The sequence below is a fragment of the Chelonia mydas genome, chromosome 6, assembly GCF_015237465.2.
Source record: "Chelonia mydas isolate rCheMyd1 chromosome 6, rCheMyd1.pri.v2, whole genome shotgun sequence".
In the NCBI taxonomy this organism is placed as follows: Eukaryota; Metazoa; Chordata; order Testudines; family Cheloniidae; genus Chelonia; species Chelonia mydas.
In genome coordinates, this window is record NC_051246.2 from 68,790,816 (window position 1) to 68,809,067 (window position 18,252).

The 18,252-nt window shown below is 42.3% G+C and overlaps 1 protein-coding gene across 11 annotated transcripts in view; it reads right to left on the reverse strand.

Moving 5' to 3' along the window:
- The window catches only part of DPF3 (double PHD fingers 3), a 225,779-nt gene that overhangs the window by 151,602 nt on the left and 55,925 nt on the right, over positions 1-18,252 (reverse strand). Inside the window, exon 1 of one of the 11 annotated variants that reach the window (XM_043550217.1) lies at positions 12,906-13,036. The exons of the other annotated variants lie outside the window; for them this stretch is intronic. The gene's annotated coding sequence lies outside the window, so the exon portion shown is untranslated. Of the gene's footprint in view, positions 1-12,905; positions 13,037-18,252 lie in introns of those variants that run through there. 11 annotated transcript variants of the gene reach the window in all.

Here is an 18,252-nt window from a genome sequence, read left to right on the forward strand (position 1 = left end):
CTGAATAAGCAGAGTGACTAGCTGAAAGAGCACCATGTGACCTGATGAAGCATAGAATGTTTTCCAGGAAGCCAGAAAATTTATATAATCTCAGATGGGCAAAATCTATTATATAAACCAGTAACAACTTGTAGCACTTTGCAGGATAACATGTGGTTCTGGTGGTGCCTGCAGGTTTGATCAGAACTCCTCTCATTCTGGATTTACAAACAAGAATGCTGTGCAAATAAACAAGAGCATCTGGGATCCCTCTTTATTCTTCCAAATTGCCACGGGGAAGGGTAGAAAGAGGAAAACTCCCCTCTATGTTGGCTGTCAGAAAGAAGACCGGCTCTAGGCACCAGCAAAGCAAGCACGTGCTTGGGGCTGCACAATTCCACGGGCGGCGTCATTCCGGCCACCCTTTTTTTTTTTTTTTCTTTTTTTTTGCTTGGGCAGTTGCGCTCTTGGAGCAGCAAAAAACCTAAAGCTGGCCCTGGTCAGAAAGAGTGGAAGAAAGAAGAAATGCCATTTTCAAAGAGCCACAAAACAATCATGGCCTAATGATCTGACATTGCCCGGAGATGTTTGCACATAGCTTACCATCAGTATGTGATCGTGTGCTGCAACAGCAAGAATAAAGCAACAAAGACATCACAACACAGTGTCAGGACACGGCACAATGGTGGTTTTGTGGCTCCCCCTGTGAATCCATTCAATAACAATATGTCTCTGTGAGTTTAAGACAGTATATATTACATATGTATCACACATATCAAATACTTTTTTTAAGGTTGCTATCTCTGAGGTTTTTGCATTGACTGTTTTACTTTAGATGAGTTGCAGGAACTTTGATTTAGTTTTTATTAGCAGAGGATGTCTGTGTTTATTTTACATTATGTATTTTTAGATACTGTGGCTGGAGAATATTCTTTTTGTGGGCAGTGTGAATAACTGGAGGGAACCTCTTCTTGATTCCTGTGTTACTTTTTGAGGGAAAGATTTAATCAAAACAGAATATTGTAGTTATGGTCCTTTCTTTCTAATGCTCCTACTTTTGGTCTAAAAAGACAAAATGTAAAAAGTGTCACTTATAGAACATACTAAGGGAAGGAGCCTTCAGTTCCTAGGCAGCTACTGTACAGTTATGTCCTCAGTCCATCCTCTCACAAGAAATTCTATGTCCCACCCCATTCCACCCTTCAGAGCTCATCCATCAGACTCCCCAGCTTCATCCGTCAGTTGATGAGGCTTCTCAATTTGTGTGATGCATCCAAAAGTGGAGAAACAGCTGGAAACATTGGCAGCAGCTGTCAGGCACCTGTGGCAAAATTCCTAGAGGATTTAAGGTGGCATGCTGTGTGTGTGATTATAATTCTCTATAGGCTGGCAGATTTTAAACTTTTTAATGCATAAAGATGGAGACATTTTCAAATCTTTCTGCTTCAGGGTTTTTGTAGGGACTGTTTGTTGGTTTGTGCTTTTTGTGGATCTGGGATGCACAGAGTGCAGCTTGATAGAATATTAGAGGGGAACCCCATGGAATGCAAAAAGAGGGCTCACCCTAAGTTACTTCTTTTTAAAATGTCATTCTATCTGGGAGAACGACAGTGGAAATAGTGCCATATTACTGTAAACATCTGCTCCCTTCAGATTAATATGCACTTTGTACGATAGTCTGTTCTGCAGAACCAAAAGTTACTTTAGAAAAAGTTATTGATGATTGTCATTTAAATTCTGATTCCAGAATCATCATGCAGAAAGAAGAGGTAGGAAGCAGGAAAAAAAAATCAACTTAATTTTTAGTCACACAATTAAGTTTGCATTAACTGGAAGGTTAAAATAAAAAATGCTCTAACTGGACCTGGATTCGAGGCCTGCATCTGAACTGTAGAGGCCTGATTCTCCACTGCCTTGCACCTCATGTAATCGTCACCACCCGTGAACGCTGGATGTAAGAGGCTACCATTCTGATTTATGGTAGCATCTTCCACTCAGTTTACACAGGTGTTAATGACTGCACAAGGTGCAAGGGCACGATTGTGGAAGACTGAGGCCATATTTGCAGTATAAGAGTTTTTCTAGAGTACAGAGAATACAGAGTACACTATTCGCTTCCTAACACCAGGTTTAAAACCACATTATATTGAGGGGTTTGTTCAAAGGGCAAGTTAATAGGGCAGTTGAAGTTTTAAAGTGGACCTCTGGGAAAGTTGTTCCTTGCAGCTCCCCTGTGGCAGAGCCACTTTGGGAAGGAGGCGTGTGAGTGGAGGCAGGTGAAAAGAGAAAAAATGAGATTCAGGGGCCCATGAGTGTGTGAGGGAGACTGAGAAGCTGGTTGCCTGCAGTAACAGGTGACGAGACATGATGACGCAGGAGGTCTCTGCCCATCCTGTGTTCCTATGTTCTTAACTCTGGGCCCTAGATGAAAATGGCTCCCCTACCCATTACTAAGTGAACTGTTGTAGTCAGGTAAATCTAATCCAGGGAGACTTCAGGACAAGTCAAAACTTAGATATGCTCCATACAGAAAGGAGGGTTGTACCCAGAGAAGGTAGGGAGGTACCAGTAGAAGTTCTTGTCAGTGACTGTCAGTCTTAGTCCAATAAAATTCTGCTAAACTTGTCAAGTGTTTCTGTGCCTGTGTATTCCTCCCAACTCACCCCTCTGTTCAGAGTGCAACATAAAGCAGTCATGGATCAGGCCTCAAAACTCTAGAATGGGCCTCCCCAATCCCTCTGGATCCACACCTCTAGAATAGGCCAACCCAACTCCTCAGATCCAAATGTGCCTCCAGGGAAGAGGGCTCAAAATCCAGATATGAATCCTAATTGCCCCATATTCTGGAGAAATAGGATGTAGCATTTAGATTCAACCCATTACAGACAGGCCTATCTCTAGTTTTAACTAGAAAAATCAGAGAATCAGAAATGTAGGGCTGGAAGGAATCTTGAGAGGCCATCCTCCTGCACTGAGGCAGGATCAAGAATATCTAGAGCATCCCTGACAGATGTTTATCTAACGTGTTCTTAGACATTTCCAGTGATGGGGATTCACTTAGATACTCCAGGGGCTGGTGCTCTACAAATATCCACAGTACTGATAACAAAAAACATTCAAAAATTATGAGTCAGGCTCCCAAAAACAATGAGATTTTTTTTTTTTAAAAAAAAAAAATCTGCATTTCTTATTATTTGTCTTCTGGTTTCTGAGCCTTTAGGTTACACTCAGTTCCCATTTTCAAGGTTTTCTCCACAATCAGGAGAGCCAGGAACTTTTTTAAAAATGAAAGCTGAGACTCTCATGAAGTCTCTGGATTCCAAGAGCTGGGGGCTCTCAGAAAAATCACAAGCACTGGCAAGACTGTATCCATCAGACAGAATAAATATGGCATCCCACAATGTGGTTGCTAAAAAGTCATTTTCTCTCAATAAAAGTGCTTTTTGCCATTGCACCCTGAACAGAGACCATACAAAAAGTTGACCATATTGAGTGTACGCAGTATTGTTGTAGCGGTGTTAGTCCCAGGATATTAGAGAGAGAAGGTGGGTGAGGTGATATCTTTTATTGGACCAACTTATGTTGGTCAGAAAGAGAAGCTTTCAAGCTTACACAGAGCTCTTCTTCAGGTCTGTGAAACATACTAAGAGTGTCATAGCTAAACAAAAGGTGGGACAGGTAGTTACATATTTCAAGGGACCATTCAAGGTGAAGTGGCAAATTAACATCTCCGAAGTCACAGGGGAGAACACAAGGGGAAGGGGTAGACAGGCAGCTGGTGGGGGTTAATAGTGGGTTATAGATTGTTGTAATAAACCATAAATCTGGTGTCTCTATTCAGTCCATCATTTTTAGTGTCTAGCAAACTTATGAATTTAAACTCGCAGGTTTGTGTTTTGAAAGAGAATTGTGCAGGTTTCCTTTGAGCTTGAGAACTGATAAGTCAGATATAGAGTGATCACTTTGTGACTAGTGTTCACCCACAGGTGATACAGTGATTTTGTCTTTTATCATTTTCCTGTGTGAATTCATTAGAGAGCATAGTGACTGTCTGGTTTCACCCACATTGTTAAGGATTTCACAGTCAACAACTAACATCATATCCACCACAATCTCTCCACCACCGGGAGGACAGCTATACAGTCCCTGAAATCTAACCACCAGACAGAAGTCTAACCAGCAGACAAAGGGAGCACTATCCTCGTCCTCCACTGTGATGACTACATTAACAAGGCCAACCAACAACTCTCCAACACCACCTCCTATAAAGGACTTGGGAATTTAAAGATATCATCAAATCCTTTCCCAAATAACTCCACAAGAAACTCTACAAACTTATTCCCCAAGGACCCACCGCATGGATCTTCTACACACTTCCCAAGATACACAAACACAGAAACCCAGGCAGATCCATCATATCTGGCCACGACACTCTTACTGAAGAAATATCAGGACTCATAGAAATCATCATCAAACCACTCACCACACAAAGAGACAGCTTCTTCCTGGACACAACCAACATCCTCCACAAACTCCACAACATTAACAACCTTCCTCAGAACACCATCCTTACCACCATGGATGCCACTTCCCTATACACCAACATCCCTCACAATGGTGGCATAGCTGCCTGCTTCAAATATTTACAAGACAATGGACAGCCCTCAGATATCCACCCCAAACACTGCCAAACTCATCCATTTTATCCTCACCTATAACAACTTTACATTCAATAACAAACACTTTGTCCAAACCACAGGAACAACCAGAGGGAGCAGGATGGCTCCCAATATGCCAACCTCTTCATGGGCCACCTTGAAGAAGAATTTCTAGACAAATGCAACATGAAACCAACGATATATCTATCTGAGATACATCAATGATATTTTCATCCTCTGGACAGATGACAAACTCCCTCATAGATTTCCACCACAACTTCAACAACCACCACCCATCCATTAGACTCTCTCTAGAATACTCACAAACTAGCATCAACTTCCTGGATACCACAATCAGCTTCAATATTGAAACCCTACAGACAACTATATAGAAGAAACCCCAGATCACCATACCTAGCTTCATAGATCCAAAGAATATGCACAGAGGAGAAAGTCTGCGATATACACCTTAACACACTCAAAATTGCCTTCATCAAACAAGCACACTTCACCAGAGAAGTAGATATCATCATGGAATGAGCCAACCAAGAGTGAGAACCTGCTTCGATACAGAAATATCACACACCCCTAGTTATCGTCACCTACCACCCCACACTGGAACCCATATGGGGTATGATCAAACAACTACAACCAATACTCGATGGGGACTCCATCCTGAAAGAAATCTTTCCTGAACCCCCTCTTCTGGCCTTCAAACAACCTCCCAACCTCTCCAAGCTCATCATCAGAAGCAAGCTCCCAACAGACTAGAACGCACCAACTCAAAAGGTGGCACCAGACCCTGCCAGAACAACACATGCAAAACCTGCAGACATATCGCCACTGATACAATGATCAACACTCCCCAAAACATACCTTTCAAGATCCATGGGTCCTACACATACCTATCACAACATGTAGTGCACTTTATCTAGTGCACTAAATGCCCCAAGTAACAACTATGTGGGTGAAACCAGACGATCACTACAGTCTCAAAATGAACTCACACAGGAAAATTATAAAAGACAAAATCACCATATCACCTGTGGGTGAACACTTTTCACAAAGCCACTGCTCTATGTCTGACCTATCTATCCCCATCATCAAAGGAAACCTGCACAACACTTTCAAAAGATGAGCCTGGGAGCTTAAATTCATAACATTGCTAGACAAAAAATCATGGACTGAATAGAGACACTGGATTTATGGTTTATTACAACAATCTATAACCCACTAACAACCCCACAAGCAGCTGCCTTTCCTGCCCCCTCCCTTGCTCCCCTGTGACTGCAGGGATGTTAACGGGCCATTTCACCATGAGTGGTCCCTTGAAATGTGTGTTGCCTACTTATGCTAAACAATCTGTTCCAACTTGTATTTAGCTGTGACACTGAGTACATTTCCCAGACCTGAAGAAAAGTTCTGTGTAAGCTCTAAAGCTTGTTTCTCTCTCCAACAGAAGTTGGTCCAATAAAAGATATTACCTCACCCACCTTGTCTCTCATACTGAGTTTAGTGAGATCTGGGAGTGTTGCCCCAGGGGTGAAGGCTTCCCTTATTAAACAAACTCTGAATATAGCCCATTGCAGCTTGTCAAGCAAAATCTGTTCAGGAGGAGCCTGAAATTATTGGGTCAATTGACTTAAGTGGAATTGCTTCTGATTTACATCACTGTGAGAGGAGAATCAGGCCCATTGTGTTCTGCTCTTCCCTTAGCCCTGCCAGCAGAAGAATGTTTGAAGAGACATTGTCAAGATAAAAAATTATCTTGATTGAAAGAGCCAATTTAGGTTATTGAACCAGAATGAATTTCATAAATCTAGTGTCTCTCATCATTTAGCCTGTTTGTTTACCTTTTTACCTTACTTTGAAGCTTGGCTGTTCTGTTGCACTCTGTGCACTTAATTCAGTCCTGAGTGGGATACATCAGCTTCCACCAAGATGACCCAGGGCTGGAGACCCCAGATAAGAGAAACTCTGCCTGGAAGGGATTGCAGCGGCAGCCAGAACAGCCCTGAAAGTTGGTGGCACTGACTGGGAAAGAGCCATGGCCAGAGCATCCTTGAAATTCACTGATTCAGCACATCCCATGGAAAGCCCCCCCACCAGCTATGAAGCCTAGATTAGAACTAAAAATTGGAATCCCTGCAGGAACAAAAATGAATCCTAAATTTAGGACACACATACAGACTCGATTTGACTCCTCTCTTCCCTGAAATCTCAGGGGAGCGGGTGGGATCTGAAAACATCAGAAGAGTGACCAACCATTGTAACAGTAACTCTAGTTTAAGCAAATTTATCCTTGGTATAAATCCACAGAATGCAATCAAGTGACACCAAAGATTAATTTGGTCTTATTTTTCTGCCACTATAGAACATGGAGAGCATTATATTAATAATGAAGAAATAAATAAAATAATGATCATAGTGTGTTCTTTGTTAGGCAAGGCTCTTCATGTGGAGTGACCCAGGGCAATTCTCAGATTTAATCCCTCTTCTTCCCCAAACATGCAGCTGATTCCTGCTTTACTCCCAGTTTAAAAATCTTTGATCAATGTTAGGGGTATGAAAGGAGTCCCTGATCTAAGCTGAGATAATGGAGAGAGATGGCATTTTGCTCTTTGAGGTAAAAGTGGACAAAAAGCAAAAAAAAAAAAAAAAAAAGACAGCTGGAGTCATGAGCATTAGTGGATTTCAGGCACAAGAGAGTGTGGGGTAAGGGCCAGCAAAGACACAATGAGAGACTGTAGCCAGTTTGTTCCATCTCCTTCAAGGTGTCATTTGAGTCAATGGGAATGATTGCAGCAGATGTCAAGACACACAAGGATCATTTATTTGGCTTTTAAAAATACATTGAGAATAAAGGAAATACTAAAAAAGTGAGCCAATTGCCTGGGTCATGATGCGTGGGAATGAATAAAAAAAGGTGAGTGCCAGCTGGTAATAATCTGTGGTATGTAAATAGGCTTAAGCCAGGGGAAGGAATTTTTCTGGATCTGGTCCAATGGTGTCAACCATTTGCAAGGTCTGACTGAGATTAACCTGTGGTTTTCCACGATCAGAGCACAAAGGGGAAAATACAATAAGTACAGCAGTTGTACTGAGGATCCTAGTGCTGTTCAAACATACATAATGCGGTCAGAACCAGCCTGTGACCACACCTGGCAATGTTCCTTAGCTCTGGAAACATCCCCAGTAAGGAATTGGCTGGCTTGCTTCTCTCCTTCTCTCTCAGGATGCAGGCATTGAATTCAAGAGACATCATCTGTTTCTAAAGCACTATCTCTAAGTCACCATTCCTTTGGAAAGCAAACCAAAAAATTGAATTTTACTGAAAGACAATTTGGGTCACATTCATCACTCCTTATTCATATACATCACACACTATAACTCCCTGAACACTATGAGCATACACCAGGGATGATAAGCTTGGCCATCTAATGCTTGCAGTTTACCAAATTGTACATCTGTTTGGTTTCTTCATTTCTGAGACATAATTCCACAAATTATTATTATGAAAGAGATTAATTTAAGAAGGCCTCGTCATGTTGCAAGGACACACTGAAAAGTCTGCTTGCATGCCCTTCATTCCCCGCCCCATACACATAATTTCAGAGTTGCAAATTGTCTTCCTATAAGTGTGCAAAAACATTTCTTCGGGTTACAGTCTTCACACCAAATGTCCGGTCCTGTGGAGAACAATTATGCAATGATAGGGAGCAGGATAGTCTTCACCATCTTTAACTTCTAGGATTCATGGTAGACTTGTGGTTTAGAGAGGAGATTCAAGGGAAGAGCATGTGTGATGGCCTTCTGCATAGGGCTGGAGGGAGGTCAGGGGGAAAGGGAAAATTGACAAAATTCCTGTCCACTATTTAAGTCAATGGAGTTGTGTTCAAATATACCAGTGTTGAATGTGGCCCAATATACATGTTATAATATATATTCTGAATATCTGGAACTTTCTGCAGTAAAACAATGGATTTCAAAAGTGTAATAGCGTTTATTTCCTTTAAAAAAAAAAAAAAAATCAACATTCCAAAGGGAGTCTGAAGTCCTGAAAAAAAGCCTACTATTGTCCTCTGATGAGCCAGTCAGGAACTATCTCCATAGGCTACCTGATGAACTCAAAGGCAAAAAATGTTTTTCACTGACATCAGCATAACTAATCTAGATGCCTCTATTTGTATATGCAGCCTGATTGACTATAAACTTGTTCCAGAACTCAGTATTGTTTACATTAGAGGTGGCAACAACAGAAGCCAAATGACTGACTGCATGACTTTTCAACCAATTATGAGTAGGGCCTTTTCAAATGTTTGGCCATGAAAAACGTGTCATGGACCGTGAAATCTGATCTCCCCCCATGAAATCTAGCCTTGTGCGCGCTTTTACCCGATACTATACAAATTTCACAGAGGAAACCGGCATTTCTCAATTTGGGGGTCCTGACCCAAAAGGGAGTTGCAGGGGGGTCACAAAGTTATGTTAGGGGCAGTGCAGTGTTGCCACCCTTACTTCTGCGCTGCTGCTTTCAGAGCTTGGAGGCCACAGAGCGGCAGCTGCTGACTGAAGGCCCAGCTCCGCAGGCAGCAACGCAGAAGTAAAGGTGGCAATATCATACCACGCCATCCTTACTTCTGTGTGGCTGCTGGTGGCAGCTCTGCCTTCAGAGCTGGGCTCCCGCCGAGCAGCTGCCACTCTCCAAGTGCCCAGCTCTGAAGGCAGCACCACCACCAGCAGCAGTGCAGAAGTAAGGGTAGCAGTACCGCAACCCCCCCTACAATAACCTTGTGACACCACACACACACACACACACACACACACCACTCCTTTTTGGGTCAGGACCCCTACAATTACAACACCATGAAATTTCAGATTTAAATCGCTGAAATCATGAAACTATTTTTAAAATCCTATGACCGTGAAATTGACCAAAATGGACCATGAATTTGGTAGGGGGCCCTAATTATGAGCCACGATTTTTTTCCTTGCATATAACAGTAGCTATTTAACTAGGCTCTTCCACTTTATATTATTTTTATTTTTCTAGCACCCACTTAGGTACTACTCACCTGTCAAACACGGAAAGACAAGTTTATAACATTCAACAACAGTACCCCACCGCTTTCCTTTGGGGGCAAAGACAAAATGTTGATATAAGAAAAAAAGTGTAAGATCTTCAAGACAGGGACTCTTGTTTCTACTCCATGTCTGTACAGTGTGTAGCATAACTGGATCCTCATCCCAGACTGGGGCTCTGGACAGCAATGTAATAAATAATATTTTCTCCTCTCTGATACTAATAAAAATTATTCAAACTAATGAGAGAAACTCCTCTGAAACCTGTCAACTAATGGTTTGGGAAAGGATAATCTACATGCTTCCTTTATAAATACCAGTAGCTCAACATGTGGCCTAATGTCATTTTCATTCCGAAAGAGAAACCTTCTAGGACGTAAGTGAAGTCTGCCTGGAATGACAGCCATAGCACCATTACAGCAGCTGGAAAGAGAGAGCAAGCAACAGGCCGAGAAGGGGCAGAGCTCAGCCTTCAGCATAGGATGGAAAAGCGAGGAAGAATGCTAATTAAAGACACAGTGTGGATGCAGGAGACTCACAGAGATTCTCCCCCTCCCCACCCCAGCCATCCATATGACAATGCTGCTCTGTGGAACAGAACAATAGATACATTATGCTAACCTATAATTATCCCAAGAAAAACGATAGCTAAGTCAAGGCATTACATGAACGTTGTAATACTGGATACAATCCAACAAGAAGCAAACAGGGGGGAAAAGTCTTTAAACAAAGACTGAAAGCTGCCCAGCGCAGAACATCAAAGAGGAAATTTCATGTTCTCTTCCCATTTGTTTGGGGGTTTTTTTCTTTTATTTAATGATTTAAGCACAATTCCCTCTTTCGTGTATTTCTTGGCTACTTTCTGTCCTAATCAGTTCCAGTTAGGAACATTTTCCTGCGACAGCATGGTGGATTTGGCTCACACAGACCAGATTCCTCTGCATGGATCAAGGATAGAGAATTTAGCCCAATGCATGTCTTTGTTACATGTGCAAGCAATGGGAGGCAGGAAGGGTAGATGGAGATAAACTCCAAAGCCAGACAACAACAACAGAAGCAAGCCGCTGGTGCTTTAGAGATGATGCATAATCAGGAATCACCAAGCTGCAGCATGCACAAGCACTTCAATATCTGCAGTCTGATTCCACTCAGATAGGGGATACCCAATTATGGGAAGGAGTGAGGGCACACCTGTCAAAAAAAGCTTCTTACTCCTTACAGCACCATGCAATGTTGTGGAAATACGTGAAAGGGGGATTAATATCATTGTTTAGAAGAGCTGGCATGTTGGAGTAGATGGCTTATTGCCTTTCCAAATAGGTTTATACTCAATATATTAAAAAATAATCCGGTATCCCCCAAATTCTGTATAATCCCCTTTACATTCTGGGAGTGCATATCTAGGGCAACCTGATTCAAGTAATCTAGTCCTCAGTCCTCACAGCAGACTTATGCAGTGCCCATTAGGATGCTTGTCAACAACCAAACCAACAGAAACACCTTTTTCTTTGCCAGCGCTAGACGGTCAGTGCTACTCCCTGCAGACCAGAGCAACTGAGTCCCATCCCTCTAGAGACAGTACCCTCTCTCTCCAGCATCTTGTCCCTCCAGAGGAAACATACAGAGAAAAAAAATATACACTAGGAAACAGCAAGGCGGGCCCACATGAAATCTTGCCATGCCATCTGCCTACAGAAGTGTCCAAACATGGCCATTGCTAGCACCATTCCAGCAGAATTTCCCTCTCTAGTGTGAGCAGAGATATTTTGCTGAGAAACATGCTAGCTATACTGTACTACATGGGCAGGAAGCTATCACCTTTAAACAGTCATTACACTTGGATATGGCCCAACAGCATTAGCATATGGTTCAAGGCAGGGCTAGAATGACAGCACGATTTCCTAACATGATTTGGGCCTATCCCCACGGTCAGAAATGCAATAATATGGTCAGAGAACCAACTAGTTATGAAACAGTTCCCTGTTCGCTGTGTTGATTGGCACCTAGTCTCCAGCTCCTACACCATACTAGCTTTTGGCTACACTGAACCAACCAGGAGAGAACGGAAAGGATATGGCACATTCCAATGCTCTGTCACTCCCCCTCTCCCTACATTAAGGGAGACAAAAAGGCAGAAACATCTGCAGGAGAGATAAGCAGTTGCCTGGCTCAATTCAGCAGCATGGGAGCCTCTCTGTTCTTGCTGCAGGTGTTACTAGAGTCAGAAGGCCAAATTCTGCATTCAGATGCACCAGTTTAAAAATCCAGAGTAACTGCATTGACCTCAAAGGAATTAGTCTGTATTTTACACTGCTAAAGCCCACAGCAGAATCTGACGCAGAGGCAATTACAGAAATAAGTTGCAGGTGACAAGAGTTACCCAAGCCAGCCAAAACAACAGGGCATAAATACTACTTACTACAGAGAGAGCTGGATAGGTCAGCACTGATCCTTTTCTTAAGCAAGAACAGAGCAACTGTAGTAATAACCATTTTCATAAGGATACTAAATAGTGGAAACCTTACCCAAGCCACTTCAAATTTCTCTCTCTATAGACATTATCAAGCTGCTCTCGTTACCCTCCCTCCTCCTCCACAACTATGCTCCCCATGTAGTACGGCAACTCATATTTCATCTATATTGCAGGCTTTGTGTGCTTGTAAATGTGCCACCGAGTGCTGTCAAAAAAGCCACCAGCTGGAAGGGATCCTGGAATGAAATCTATGCAGTTCTGCAGCCTCCTAAGTGATTGCAACTGTGGCCGTTAAACCCGCTAATGTGCTAAGCGTTTTCTGGCAAAGCCAGCAGGTTGTGTTAGTATTTTGGGCATGGGAAGTTGAGTGCAAAGACGACTTTCTAGGTGAGCTTGAGAAGAAAGGAGGGTTAAGACAAAGAAGAAGAAAAAAAACACAACCCAGCACCCATGAAACATCTTGTAAAACTCACTACAGTAAGAGTTAAATTTCAGAGTTCCTAGAGCAGCCTCCCCAGGTAAGTTAAAGCTGAACTCTTGGGTTCCTGCCAACTGTGTGGAAAGAATTTCATTTCCTAGAAGAAGAAGAAAGTTTCCTTTGCTCTTTTCCTTGTCTTGGCTTTAATCAGAGCATTGTCTGGTTGTTTTACTGATAGGCCTGGAGAAGCTTACAATGGGACAGATCTATCCCTGGTGTAACACCATTAACTTACCTAGGGCATCCCTGCGCAGGACTCCGTTAGACCCAATCACTCTTGCAGGCTTCCCAGTTAGAGACGTTAGAAGGTGCCAGCTAGATTTCTGACATTTCCACTAGTTAGGATGTCTCAACAATATGGCCCAAAGGAGTCCAATTTGAAACCTAGGTCTAGATCCTCAAAAGTATTTAGATGACTAACTCCCACTAAAATGGGAGTTAGGTGCCTAAATACCTAGGTGCATCTGGGCCCTAGTCAATTTGAAAAAGTGAATTAAAAATAGATTCTGGCATGACAGCTGCCATTGGGTTTTCCCCCTTACCAATCTGTGTGGTTTTCAATGACACTTTCCTACAGTTGTGTGTTTCTTCCCCCCCTCCCCCCTTCTTCTATGGAAAAATCCACACAAACGTAAGTGAAACTGACTATATGCAAAGTGCTGTCAAAAGTACACAGCAAATCAACCTGAAAAATAGGATACAGTAGCTTTTTTCTGATCTGAGTTGTAGCCATCCGAGGTGTTATTTTTAACAATAGTAGGTAAAAAGAGTCCTGAGAGAATCATGACTTAAGTTGATGTTCCTACATGTATTAATACTGAAAGAAGGCTAAAAATAAAGGGTGGTAGAAATATTAATAGGCCAAATTATGAAGGAGTCAGTGAGGGTTTGTCATGAATAAAAACTTCAGGACTTGATTGTTTAGTAGTAGTAACCTCCTCAGACAGCATGACCGAGGAGGAATGTCTTTGGGAGGGGAAAGAGGCAGCTACGAAACTCTGAGCTGGCTTGAGTCACACCAGCAAATGGGAAAATTTTGAAAAATAATGCATGTTCATGATGTCATTACTGTCCACTTACAGGCAGGAGGGGAGTAAAGGTGCTGTATGGCTAGTGGGTGGAGGGAGTCAAAGGGAATTTGCCACAGGGAGGCTGCTTTTCAAGACCAATCTGGTTTTCAGAACCAAGCTTTGTAACTGAGAAACCCTCAGCACAACAAAACAATGCAGTTCCTCAGGTGTACAATTGATCAGCAACGTTCGAAATATGAATGAGCGAGCTGATGAAATAATCCACTTTAAGAAACAGACTTTGGCTTTCAATTCCCCTTTAGGAGCTTTAGAGAAGGCAAATAGAGACTGGTGACAAATGAAAGCTTAGACAAAGTTACTGTGCAAGACTGAACTTCTGGAAGGGAAAAAAAATTGTCTTAATACCAAGTATTTCCTAGAGGAGCTACAGGGCAGAAAGAACAAACTCCTAGATGAGCAAGCCCCCTTTCCCCAGAGATCTTTACATGTTTACAAAATGTTACAATAAGCCACATTTAAAGTAAACAGGAAAACAAATAAAAGACACTTCAAATCCCATAAAATCACCTCCCAACTCTCACCCTCTTATCACAATATATCCTTCCCTCTCTGGAAAAGCCTGGCAGAATATATAGAGCTTGCAGCATATGCTGAAGATGAATAGTTTGGGGCTCTGCTGAACTGAAGTAGGGAGCAAATTCCACTGTTGCGCACACACTGAAAACACTCTGCCATTCCCTACACAAAAAGAAAAGGAGTACTTGTGGCACCTTAGAGACTAACCAATTTATTTGAACATAAGCTTTTGTGAGCTACAGCTCACTTGCTCAAATAAATTGGTTAGTCTCTAAGGTGCCACAAGTACTCCTTTTCTTTTTGCGAATACAGACTAACACGGCTGATACTCTGATTCCCTACACAGTTAAACTAGAGGGCCGATAGCTTAGTGCTTTGGGCGATTTCATCCATCACAGCATGCCACAGGAAGGGAGGTGATCTCTGATATTGTTTACAGAGCATTAAGCGTGCTGGGTCCTAGTTAAAAGCACCACCCTAAACTGTAACTGGAAAGACTGGCAAACAATGCAGATCACGGGCCATAGGTGTGACTTGCTTCCTACTCACACTCTTTATGAAGCAGACTGCCTTATTCTGAGCAGCCTTATGGTGAAAAGCACCCACCTAGTGCATGTTACAACCCAATGCCAAGATGACCAGCGTACAGATCGCACCAGTGAGGCCTGTATCCAAGAGAGCTCACAACACCACAGCAAAGCATAAATGCTGAAAGCTTTCTTGGCCAATGCCACTACCTGGTGACTCCCTACTAACACTGCTTATCTCTACAGCTCTTCCCACCTTAATCAATGAATTAAGCCTCCTGGCAGCCTGTTGAGAGAGTTATCTGCATTTTTACAGACAGGCACAAAGAGGACAAGGCTCCACTGCAAGAACTGAACCCAGATACCCTGGTTCTCACTCGGCTCTTAACCAACTGGCTACACTCTATCTCCTTCCCATCCTGCTACACAGTCAACATGTCTTCCCTGCCACTGCCCCTTTGGTTCTTTCCTCCCTTTGCATGTGACTCCAGTCATTTGTCTTAATATTTATTTGAAACAGAGGGACAGGAAGGTTACAGGCTGACCATTGTCTCATTGTTTCCTTGTGCTCCCCCATTAGTCTGTCATCCATCTGTTGTCTCTTGTCTTGTACTTAGATTGTGAGCTCTTCTGGGTCCAGGTCTCTGCAGCACCTAGCACAATGGGGTCCTGGCCCATGGCTGGGGCTTCTAGGTACTATGATAATACAAGTAATATTATTTTTATTATTTTAATATCTTCCCAGATTGGCCCACCAGGAGCTGTTGCTGTGTTTGCATCCAGAGGTCTCCATGATGTTAAGAAGTATAATTCACCTATTAGTTCTTACAATCTTGTCACCCTATAACCTTTTTTTCAGCTACACTATTCAATTGTTTTCCTTTCTCGCTGTGCCCTGCCAAGCACAAGTCTTTGTCTATTTGGCTGTCCAGCTTCTCTGCTTTGTGTGCTATCAGGTCATGAATTCACTTTCACACACACAAAGACACAGGAATATCCAAAGATCCCTCACTAGAAGGCTACCTTGGATACAAGCCCGACCATGGCTTCCTATTCAGCTTGATTGCATTATGAAGGTGCCCAGGCAGAAAATCTTCCAAAGAGGAAGCATGTAGTGACTGCACAGAACTGCTTTACAAATGGATAGTCTGAACGTATCTCAGAAGCCATTCTGTCAACAAGGAGCTCAGTTACTCGTAAGCATTTTTCTACCTAACATACCAGCAAAAAGTTCCTCTCATTCAAATGAAACTGTTCACATGCAGCAGGCGTAATCCTTGCCATATTATTCCCAGCGCAAAAATCACAGTAGACTGTGATGAGACTTCACCATGCTCAGAGGCAGAGACCTATCGATCTTGTCCTTTTACCCCATTCTCTCCCCTTCCATGCTACACAAACCCATTATACTAAATCATGTTGTGGGCGCAGGAAAAAGCTTTAACAAACAGTATATTCCATTTCAAGTAATGCTGCTTCCACTGGAAGATAGCTATGCAAACAAGGCTTAAATAAACCACCATGACAGGGAACGCCCTGTGCAAGTTGAAAGAGATGGCTTAGTCCATCCCTCATGATGGCACACAAACTCCCGAAGGCCACACGTTTATCTTCAAGTGGGATCAGTTCAGCCCTTGATCTATCTGAGGTAGGTAAACTGAGTGTCTATCATTTATTTGAATTTTTTTCTACTTTAAAATAAAAAGCACCCATTCATCCAAGGCTATGAGCAACCTTGACAATCTTTTAAAATATAGCAACAAACAGCCCTTCCTTTTCTCCAGATCAACTCAAATCATCCATTCCTGTATCAAATACAACCAATAAGTACAACTTATATTGTTTCAGGCAGCATACTAGTGAAGGGAGGAGAGCATCTTTTGAATGAGACCTTAAGAGTCAAGGCCCTGTCCAATTTATAGACATTAAAAACCCTCATGGAATATTCCATAATAGTAGAGGTTCTCTCCACATACAGTTCTTAGCCAAACGTCACCCTCCTCTGCTGTGTACTATTGGGCTGCATACCTCAGAGTGGCTTACATTGCAGTGATGCTGTAAGTTAGTTTGAAAACCCAGGTGCTGCAGGCTATGTTGCCAGTAGGTCAGTAAAGTGACACTGTTTCCTCATGAAGTCACTGTTGAACCAAACACCCAATCATGATGTTGACAGCCTTGCACTGATGCCATAGTCTACTCTCTGATAAACTGTGAAAAAGAAGCCCTGGCCCATTACTAACCCTGAAAATGCCCTGGAGTTTTTCATATAAGCAAAATAAAAAAAATGGCTGGAGTGACCCACCGCTGGCATAGGCAGGTGCCACTCTGTTGACTTTGGCTTCTGCCTACTTACCTCAGCCATGACTCTGAGGTAATGTGAGGAGCACAAAAGCTGTAGCATGATTTCTAATGGGAGAAGGAGGAGGAAGAGTGTTATATTACCATATTAATCCAAGAACATCTTCTGGTATAGCCCTCACCTTCCATCTTGGCCGCAAGAAAACCTCACAGCAGGATTGGTCCCATTTACAGTGAGACGGGAAGGCTGAAGAGAGAACCTAATCCCTCTTAATTATATTTTCACTGATGAGAGATGAGATGATAGTAAAAATGCTCTACAACCTACAGAAACTCATTCTTGATCAACCCTTAAAAGAGACGTTGCCAACGTAACGTAAATAAATCGCACTTCTGTCTGAACATTTTTTTTAAACCGTGTCAGTGATCACATTTATGCAATATGTACTTTATGGGTACTCTAGTACTCCACACACACATCTGATGAACTGTTTTAATCCAAATCCATAAACTTTTTTTTTTTTTTTAAGTATTTTTACTGTTCTTTGGTAAAGGATCCTGTAACCTCACTAGATTCAGCTCAGTTTCAATTCTGATCCAAGCTACTTGGTTTTGCATAGTTAGGATGGAGATTTCATATGAACATAACACCTCATGGGATTTCTGATAATTTTGGGTTCCAAAAAGGCCAGACATCTCATAAAAGCAATTGTTCTCACAGTATTTTGGCATTTCCATTTCTGTATGCAACCTGCAAGTGCAGAGATGAACAAAAGTGTGGCGGGGGGGGGGGAAATCAGGGAAGAATTCTCACTTTTGAGATATTTCTCACCCAAAAATCATTCCATTCTGGTCAGTGTTCAGATTGCTTCTTATTTAATCTGAATTTATTTGCTCCTCCCTTATTCTGTAAAGGTTTTATTAACTTGGAAGAGTATTAATTGTTGTTTTTTGAACTAAGAACTATGTGACTATTTAAAAATAATTCTTGTTCAACTTGTCCAACATACTATGGCACAACTGATGAGTGGATGGGGAGCTAAGCTTGACCAGTCAGAGGACAGAATAACAATCCTTGGCGAAGGTCTGCCCAGATCTTAACTTTTGTGCTTTTCCTACCAGTTTCATGGACATCTAGGGAGAATCCTTG